At 36.1% G+C, this 8,970-nt stretch overlaps 1 non-coding gene across 1 annotated transcript; it reads left to right on the forward strand.

Moving 5' to 3' along the window:
• Positions 1-8,636: 8,636 nt before the first annotated feature.
• On the forward strand, positions 8,637-8,743 carry LOC131143573 (small nucleolar RNA R71). Its single transcript, XR_009133558.1, has one exon. It is a non-coding gene; the product is annotated as a small nucleolar RNA R71 (small nucleolar RNA).
• Positions 8,744-8,970: the final 227 nt, after the last annotated feature.

Here is an 8,970-nt window from a genome sequence, read left to right on the forward strand (position 1 = left end):
CAATGGGGTCTTATTGACCTTTACTAAGACATCCTCGACAACACCCCGTGGCTTTTTTACAGATCGGTCAACAAAACTCAAGGTAACTGGGGTAGGCTTAAGCTCTCCTAAATCGAAGTTTTTGTATATCGAGTAAGGAAGTAGGTTTACACTTGCTCCTAAATCTTAAATGGACCTATCAATAGTGTAATCGCCGATTACACATGAGATAGTGGCAGTGTCGGGGTCCTTAAGTTTTGGTGGAATAGAACCTAAAAGAATTGAGCTCTCATGCTTGGTCAATCTAATTCTTTTGTTCAAGTGCACCTTGGATTTTCTATTTTGGGTGCATAAGTCCTTGAGGAAGTTGGCATAAGTAGGCAACTGCTTGATGGCATATAAGAGAGGAAGATTGATCTTTACTTGCCTAAAGGTGTCCATCATGGACTCTTAAATTTCTTCTTTCTTAGGCTTAGAATGTGCCTCAAGGGCTGCAGGGAATGGCATTGCAATGACATAACAAGGCAATGCTCCTTTAGCAAAGGAGGTGGGAATCTCAGGATTGCTCACTGAATTAGAGGAGGAGGGGATGCATGATTCAACTCTGGGCTCTACCCTCATCTTCTCCTTACCCTTACCTTGGTAACTTCTGCCCAACCTTATTATCTACCTCCCTACTGCACCTAAGAATGGTCACAGCCTGGGCTTGCTTATGATATGTCGTATGACTAGCAGCTAGCTCACCCTCTACCCCAAACTGACCTTTAGGGTTAATGAGGGGCTGACTTGGCAACCTACCCTCATCTATCCTACTCAAAGATGTAGTTATTTGGCCCTTGGTAGCATCTAGCTTCGCTTTGTACTGAGAGTTGGATTAGAGTAATTGTCAATCATGTAACGCCCCAACCCTCTATGTGGGCTCGGAGTGCTACTAATTCATTCATTTACCTGATAATCCACACACTAATTTCATATACGCAGTAGAAAACATAAATATAATCTCCAAAAATATAATACCAAAGTTTATAATTCCTATCCATAATCCAAATTAATTATTCTCCATCTATAATCACATATATACATGTCTCCAAAACATGATCCACAAATACTAGCATTAACAACTATTCATCTATCTGAAGACTTCAATACATAAAACATAAAACAAAAAATATACATCTCAAAATTAACATAAAAATATATCCTTTTCTTTTTCTAGTTCCCAAAAATTCTATAAAACCTCGAGCTCTCTAGGCTCGATCTCGAGGAAATCTTGAAAAAGATAAATTCATATTCGGGTGAGACACATCTCAGTAAGGGAAGAAATAATATATTAAAATAGCGCGTGGCTAACATGAGGTTCAAAAATATCATTTTAATAACATATATAAAACGTTATCATAAACAATGAAATCATTCTCTGAGCTTACCAAACACATGCGAAAGATTTAACCCATGAGATTACCCAATGATAGGGGTGATTACCTGCCCACAGAAGTAGCACCCCTCTGCTCTGATACTTAGGAAACCCTAGGGTCGCTGCTGAAGCATACTAGGGCACTCACCTTACTTAGTAAGCCCTCAAGCATTAGATTGATCTTGTACTCACACAGTTCAAACAAAGGTTTACCAGCAAAGGCCCCAAGGATAGGGAAATCTACTCGCCCATACAAGTAGGTTTCCTCTGCCCTAGCATGTTATGCAGCTACTGCCACATCTAAAGTTACTAGCGCACTTGCCTTTCTCAGCAAGCCCTCAGGTGAAGAGTATGCCCCGTCCAATCGTAACATGTTCCACTAGCATAGATACTTCTAGTATCATAATACATTATTTTTTCTATCATTGTTCAACCATTCACATATGTTCATGTTCATAACTTAAACATTTCATTCCATTTCACTTTAAGTGACTCTTTCCCATTTTACATTGTTCACATTTCAAATTTCATTTTCGTTTCATTCATTTCCATTTTCATTTCATTTCATTACATACCTAGTATCTTTCAGCTGTTTTTACCTAGCATCTTTCAGTTATTTTACCCAGCATCTTTAAACTGTTTTTACCCAGCATCTTTCAGTTGTTTTACCCAGCATCTTTCAACTATTTTACCCAACATCTTTCAACTGTTTTACCCAACATCTTTCAACTGTTTTACATGGTTGCATTAACATACACAAGAAGCATGGTTCATATCATATTTCATTCTTAACGCTTTACTTACTTAGCCTACATCTCATACATTTAACACATATTTGCATAAAACTATCATTTACTCATGCCACACTATTTAGCAATAAAATTCATACATTGCTTGTAAAATAAGTAAACCAACATTTAACGTTTATATACTGAAAATATCTTTCATTTCTTACATAATTATCCTAAAAATATTTGCCACTTTCATCAGTTCATTTTCGCATATACGTATCTAATAAACAGCCCTAAACTCGAGACAACATAATTTAAATGGTTGGCATTTTAAACTCATACCGAAACATATATACGTATATATAACATAATTCATTTTCCATTAAATTCATAAAAATTCTGGTTTAATATATATTTTTTCCTTTACCTGGTTTCTTGAACTACGCCAACAAGGACCCCGAAAAATACCTGTGGTGGTCACTCGATCCCTGAATCAAAAATCCTAATTCCATTAAATTAACCTTAAAAAATATTATTTTAATATTTCCTAGGCCCATAAATTTCAAATAAATGGTTATACCCTCAAATATAATCATTTCCCCTAATTCTCCAAATCCCACTCTCGCTTTGGAGTGTGGCCTAGAAAATCCCAATTGGAAATTTACTCACACTAAAATGACGACGATCACGACTAGGACCCCATGGTGGTTCCTGATCATCGATTTGACGGCAGATTTAAGGAGAAATTAAGAAATTAGGGAAAAGTTGTCTTACCCAAAAAAATGGTACCTAAGCCGCTCCCACGACAAATCTGCTCCAATTGAAATGTCAGTGGCGGAGTTAGGAACCCAACGGTACCTTCCATTTTTCGATCAGTGCTCGTTAGGCTGACAAAATTGAGGAGAGAGGGGAGGAGGACGAAGGAGATGACGAGAAGTGAGAGAGGCTTAGAGACGGGCCGCAAAAAGATGCAAGAAGAATCCAATTTGAAATTGGATTATGGATTGTTGATAGAAGAAGCATCAAATAAACTATATATATATATATATATATATATATATATATATTATAATAACTCACATATATATATATATATACATATATATTATTTCAATATGTTTTTTTTTCTTATCATACTATTCATTTTCTTATTAATTTAATAATGTATAATTAATTAATTGATTAATAATAAATAATTTTCATTTAGTTTAATTTTTTTATTATTCCTTTTATTTGTTTATTTAATACATTAATTAAATAATGTATCTGAAGACTTCAATACATAAAACATAAAACATAAGATATACATTTAAAAATTAACATAAAAATATACCCTTTTCTCTTTCTAGTTCGCAAAAATACTATAAAACCTCGAGCTCTCTAAGCTCGATCTTGAGGAAATCCTGAAAAAGATAAATTCATATTCAGGTGAGACACATCTCAGTAAGGGAAGAAACAATATATTAAAATAGTATGTGGCTAACATGAGATTCATAAATATCATTTTAATAACATTTGCAAAATGTTATCATAAACACTGAAATCATTCTCTAAGCCTACCAAACACATGCAAAAGATTTAACCCATGAGATTACCCAAGGATAGGGGTGATTACCCGCCCATAGAAGTAGCACCCCTCTGCTCTGATAATTAGGCAACCCTAGGGTTGCTGCTGAAGCATACCAGGGCACTCATCTTACTTAGTAAGCCCTTAAGTGTTAGATTGATCTCGTACTCACACAATTCAAACAAAGGTTTATCAACGAAGGCCCCAAAGATAGGGAAATATACCCGCCCATACAAATAGGTTCCCTCTGCCCTAACACGTTATACAGCTACTGCCACATCTGAAATTACTAGCGCACTCGCCTTTCTCGGCAAGCCCTCAGGCAAAGAGTACACCTCGCCCAATTGTAACATGTTCTACTAGCAAAGATATTTTTAGTATCATAATAAATTGTTCTTTCTGTCATTATTCAACCATTCACATACGTTCATATTCATAACTTAAACATTTCATTTTATTTCACTTTAAGTGACTCTTTCCCATTTTATATTGTTCAAATTTCACATTTCATTTTCTTTTCATTCATTTCCATTTTCATTTCATTTCATTACATACTCAGCATTTTTTAGCTGTTTTTACCCAACATCTTTCTGCCGTTTTACTCAGCATCTTTCAGTTGTTTTACATGGTTGCATTAACATATGCAAACAGCATGGTTCATGTTGACCCCATGGGTCACACCCAGTTTTGATAATGACAAATACCCTTGGTATTTAACGTTTGCCAAATTTGTGTGCAGAACCATATTTGGAAGATCAAATTGATAGCACATGAAAGTAAAGCCTAAAGACCAGTTTCTATTCAATATTGTAATATATTTCATTTAAATTGGTCTGTAATAGTAACTAGGGCTCTGGTTTGTAATAAGCTCACACACATCACATGTATGATAATATGTAAGCTCAAACAAACCGTGAATAAGAAAGGACCTTAGATAGACCTTAGGGTTTTCCCTTCGGTCGACCGAGACCGGACTTTTCGGTGTCTTAAAATTAGACCCCAAGTGACCCTAAGACACACACATTTACACATATGTTTGTTAAACACTTGAATAGGGCTTGTATGTTTCGAAACAGGACCGAAATGCATACATGGTGCACTTTCGGTTGACCGACACAGTTAGTTCATTTTGGCTTGGTCGACCGAAACTTCCCTGGGTCAACTATTTGACCAAGGCCCTAGTCGACCGAACCAGAATAGTTCAAAAAGCCCTAGTCAACTGAAACCCCCTATGGTCAACATTTTTGACCACCTAGTCGACTGAACCAGGTAGTTCAAAAATCCCTGGTCGACCAAAACCTCCCTGGGTCAAAAGTTTGACCATCTGGTCGACCGACCCTTTTTGTACTCTAACTACTTGGTCAACCGGAGGGTCCTCGGGAGAAATACCAGCGGTATGGTCGATCGAACTAGCCAGTTCAAAATGGCCTAGTTGGCCGAACCTCAAAAAATTAAGAAATCGCCCTCTCCCGGTCGACCGAGTCCTTAGTTCAATATTCCCCTTGTCGACTGAACCATATGAGACTTGGTCGATCAAAACATTTCTGGTCGACCAGACCTCTCAGGTTGCCCTGATTTTTTACCGCAGTTAATATTTTTTAAACAGGGTTAAAACGTTCTAAATGTCATTAAACTTTCTTAATAATACCCAATAGGTCCCCAACGGTCATATTTTCTCAAATGTCTACATATATGAGATCATTTGTGCAAATTAGTGAGGAATTAGCCACTTTGATTAGGGAAGAATTCTCTAAAAAATAAAAACCCTATACTACTCATTTTCTTACTCAAATCACTCATACTTGCCTTCTATTATTGCCTACATCATTTGTAAGTTGATTGAGTGTTTTGCTTAAATAGATTTGCTCTCCTTGTTTTATTTGCTTGACACGATTTTATTTGAGAGCAAAACCTAAGGATTCTTAGGGGACTTTGTTGATAAGTCTACCCTAAGAAGACTTTGTTAGATCTTCTAAGCTTGCACCTTCATTGCAATATCCTGAGAAGATCGTATAGTATTTTGTTTGCAAAATCTTTTCAAAATCATTTTCAAATATCTATTGTGCTTTTATCTTGAAAAAAATTTGAAGAGATATTTATTTGTGTGATAAAATCTTTGTTGCAATATTTATCAACTCACGTATCCTTTGATGAATACAAAGATTAAATATCTTTTGCAAACCGAATATATATATTACTGGAGCATCATATGATTGAGGAAACCTGCTCATTGAAATATACATATTGTCTGGCTAGTATCTTTGTGTGAACTATTATATTGAACATATTTTGTGATACAAAGATTGTTTGTTTGACACTCTCACATGCGCATTACACTGATAGAAAATGCCCTTGAGAGTTGAACCATTTAGACCACATTGAGCTTACTTATTATATCATTTGTGGTGTATGTTATTGCGCGCATTTGGGTACGTATCTACATTACACGAAAGCACAATCACTGTACCATCTGATTATATACACATTTGTTGTATATCCAGGCATGGGCATAAAGAGGGAGACTAGCCCTGGAATAGTCCCGGATTGGCTTAGACCCGGTTAGGAAAGTTAGGTGCGTCGTCCTGTTAAGGCGTGTAGGTGGAGGTCAGCCCCGCTAATTAACCTGGTTAAGGTTGAGGTCAGCCCTGTGTTAATTTGACCTGGCTATAAATGGTGCCGCTCCACGCTTAAGTGAGCTATTAGTGGAATCCTCTAACTTGCGAGCTAGAGGCGGGCATGTAGGCACAGGTGGCCGAACCCCGATAACATATCGTGTGTCTATTTACATTTCAGCACTTTATATTTATCGCACATATATGTTATTGTATGAATGATATGCATGATTTAAATTCCACGTATTTTATTTATCAGCACATTTGGAACCGTGTAGAAGGACCCTAGGTTACCAAAACATATTGACTTCTGACTTAACCTAGGAGAAAAATTAAAATTTCCAATTCACCCCCCCCCCCCCCTCTTGGGAATACACCTTTTCTAACAGTTCATATAATATTTCATTCTTAATGCTTTACTTACTTTTCCTGCATCTCATACATTTAAGATATATTTACATAGAACTTATATTTACTCATGCCACACTATTTAGCCATAAAATTCATACACTACCTGTAAAATAAGCCAACCAACATTTAACGTTTATATACTGAAAATACTTTCATTTCTTACATAATTATCCTGAAAATATATTCCACTTTCATTAGTTCATTTTTGTATATACGTATCTAATAAATAGCCCTAAACTCAGAAAAACATAATTTAAATGGTTGGCATTTTAAACTCATACAGAAACATATACACGTATATATAACACAATTCATTTTCCATTAAATTCATAAAAATTCTGGTTTAATATATATTTTTTCCCTTACCTGGTTTCTTGAACTTCGCCAACAGGGACCCCGAAAAATACCTGCAACACTCACCCGAGCCTTGAATCAAAAATTCTAATTCTATTAAATATTATTTTAATATTTCCTAAGCCTATAAATTCCAAATAAATGGTTATACCCTCAAATATAACCATTTCACCTAATTCTCCAAATCACACTCTCGCTTTGGAGTGGGGCCTAGAAAATCCAAATTGGAAATTTACTCATGCCAAAATGATGACAATCACGACTAGGACCCCGTGGTGGTGCGTGATCATCGATTTGTTGGCAGATTTAAGGAGAAATTAAGAAGTTAGGGAAAAGTTGTCTTACCCCAGGAATGGCACCTATGCCACCCCCACAACAAATTCACTCCAATAGAAATGTTGATGGCGGAGTTAGGAACCCAACGGTACCTTCCATTTTTCAATCGACGCTCGTTAGGCTGATAAAATCAAGAAGAGAGAGGAGGACGGAGGAGATGACGAGAAGTGACAGAGGCTGAGAAACGGACTGCAGAGAGAAGCAGGAAGAATCCAATTTGAAATTGGATTCTAGATTGTTGATAGGAGAAGCATCAAATAAATTATATATATATATATATATATATATATCTTTTTTCAATATGTTTTTTTTTCCTTGTCATACTATTCATTTTTGTTATTAATTTAATAATGTATAATTAATTAATTGATTAATAATAAATAATTTTAATTTAATTTAATTTTTTTATTATTCCTTTTATTTGTTTATTTAATATATTATTTTAACAATGCTTAATTAATTAATTGATTGATAATTTTAATTATTTTTTTTTTATTTTTTTGCGGGTTATTACAGATCAACTTAACGATCAACCTCGAAACCCTTAAGGGCTTTCAACACTGTCTCTTGAAAAGATCTATCATATTGAGACTGATGAGGAGATGGTTGTTGATAAGCTGATTGTCGAGGGGCACACATGGGAAGATTTAGAGGATTTTGATATGGTCAATGAGGTGGAGCAGTGAGTGATTGTTGACGTCTTTAAGCTAGAAAAAAAAAGGAGCTTGTGGCCTCTAGTAGAAGTTAGGATGTTTACTTCACCCAAAATTTACTTATTAGAGTTTGGATCATTGGATGACATGTCGTACCAATTATGGGTGGCTTTAACTTCCTCCTGCACAAACTCGGGTGTGGAAGGCACATGAGGACAATTATAGTAGGTATGAGAGGGAACGGATTAGATGGCACACACCTCTACACAGGCCACCAGCTGAGGTTGTTCTCCTAAGGACAAGAACTGATCAAGTTTCTTCACAATGGTGTGTAGGGTGGGTGCAAGGTCATGGCCGGAGGCTAACTCATAGACTCCCTTAGGATAGGAAGAAAAAGGTTAGGAAGGTCTACGAGTAGCTATAGCATGTTGTTGATAATTCTCGGCCATAATCTTAGAAAGATTCTAAGCCTCATTCTCATGTTTCGTGAGAAAAGTACCTCCACAAAATGCATCGACCATGACTCTATCACGCTCAACTAACCCCTTATAGAAGGTTTGAACTAATTGCCATCTAGGGACTTGGTGATGTGAGCATTTACAAAAAAAGGTTCCCAAAACTCTCCCATGTCTCAAAAAATTGTTCACCATCTATTAGTGAGAAACTAGTTATTGTCTTCCTAAGCTGGTTCGTCTTCCTAATAGGAAAGTACTTTTTTAGTAATTCGTGTTGCATGGTGGCCTAGGTGGTCACCGAGTTCGATTCTAAGGAATTCAGCCAATATTTGGCTTTGTCCTTCAGAGAGAATGGAAATAGCCTTAGATAGAGGGCATCATCACCAAAGTGAGGAATACAGATGGTGGGATAAATTTCCAAAAAATCACAAAGATGCTTGTATGGCTTTTCAATTGAA

The sequence above is a fragment of the Malania oleifera genome, chromosome 11 (assembly GCF_029873635.1).
Source record: "Malania oleifera isolate guangnan ecotype guangnan chromosome 11, ASM2987363v1, whole genome shotgun sequence".
NCBI classification, from domain to species: Eukaryota; Viridiplantae; Streptophyta; class Magnoliopsida; order Santalales; family Ximeniaceae; genus Malania; species Malania oleifera.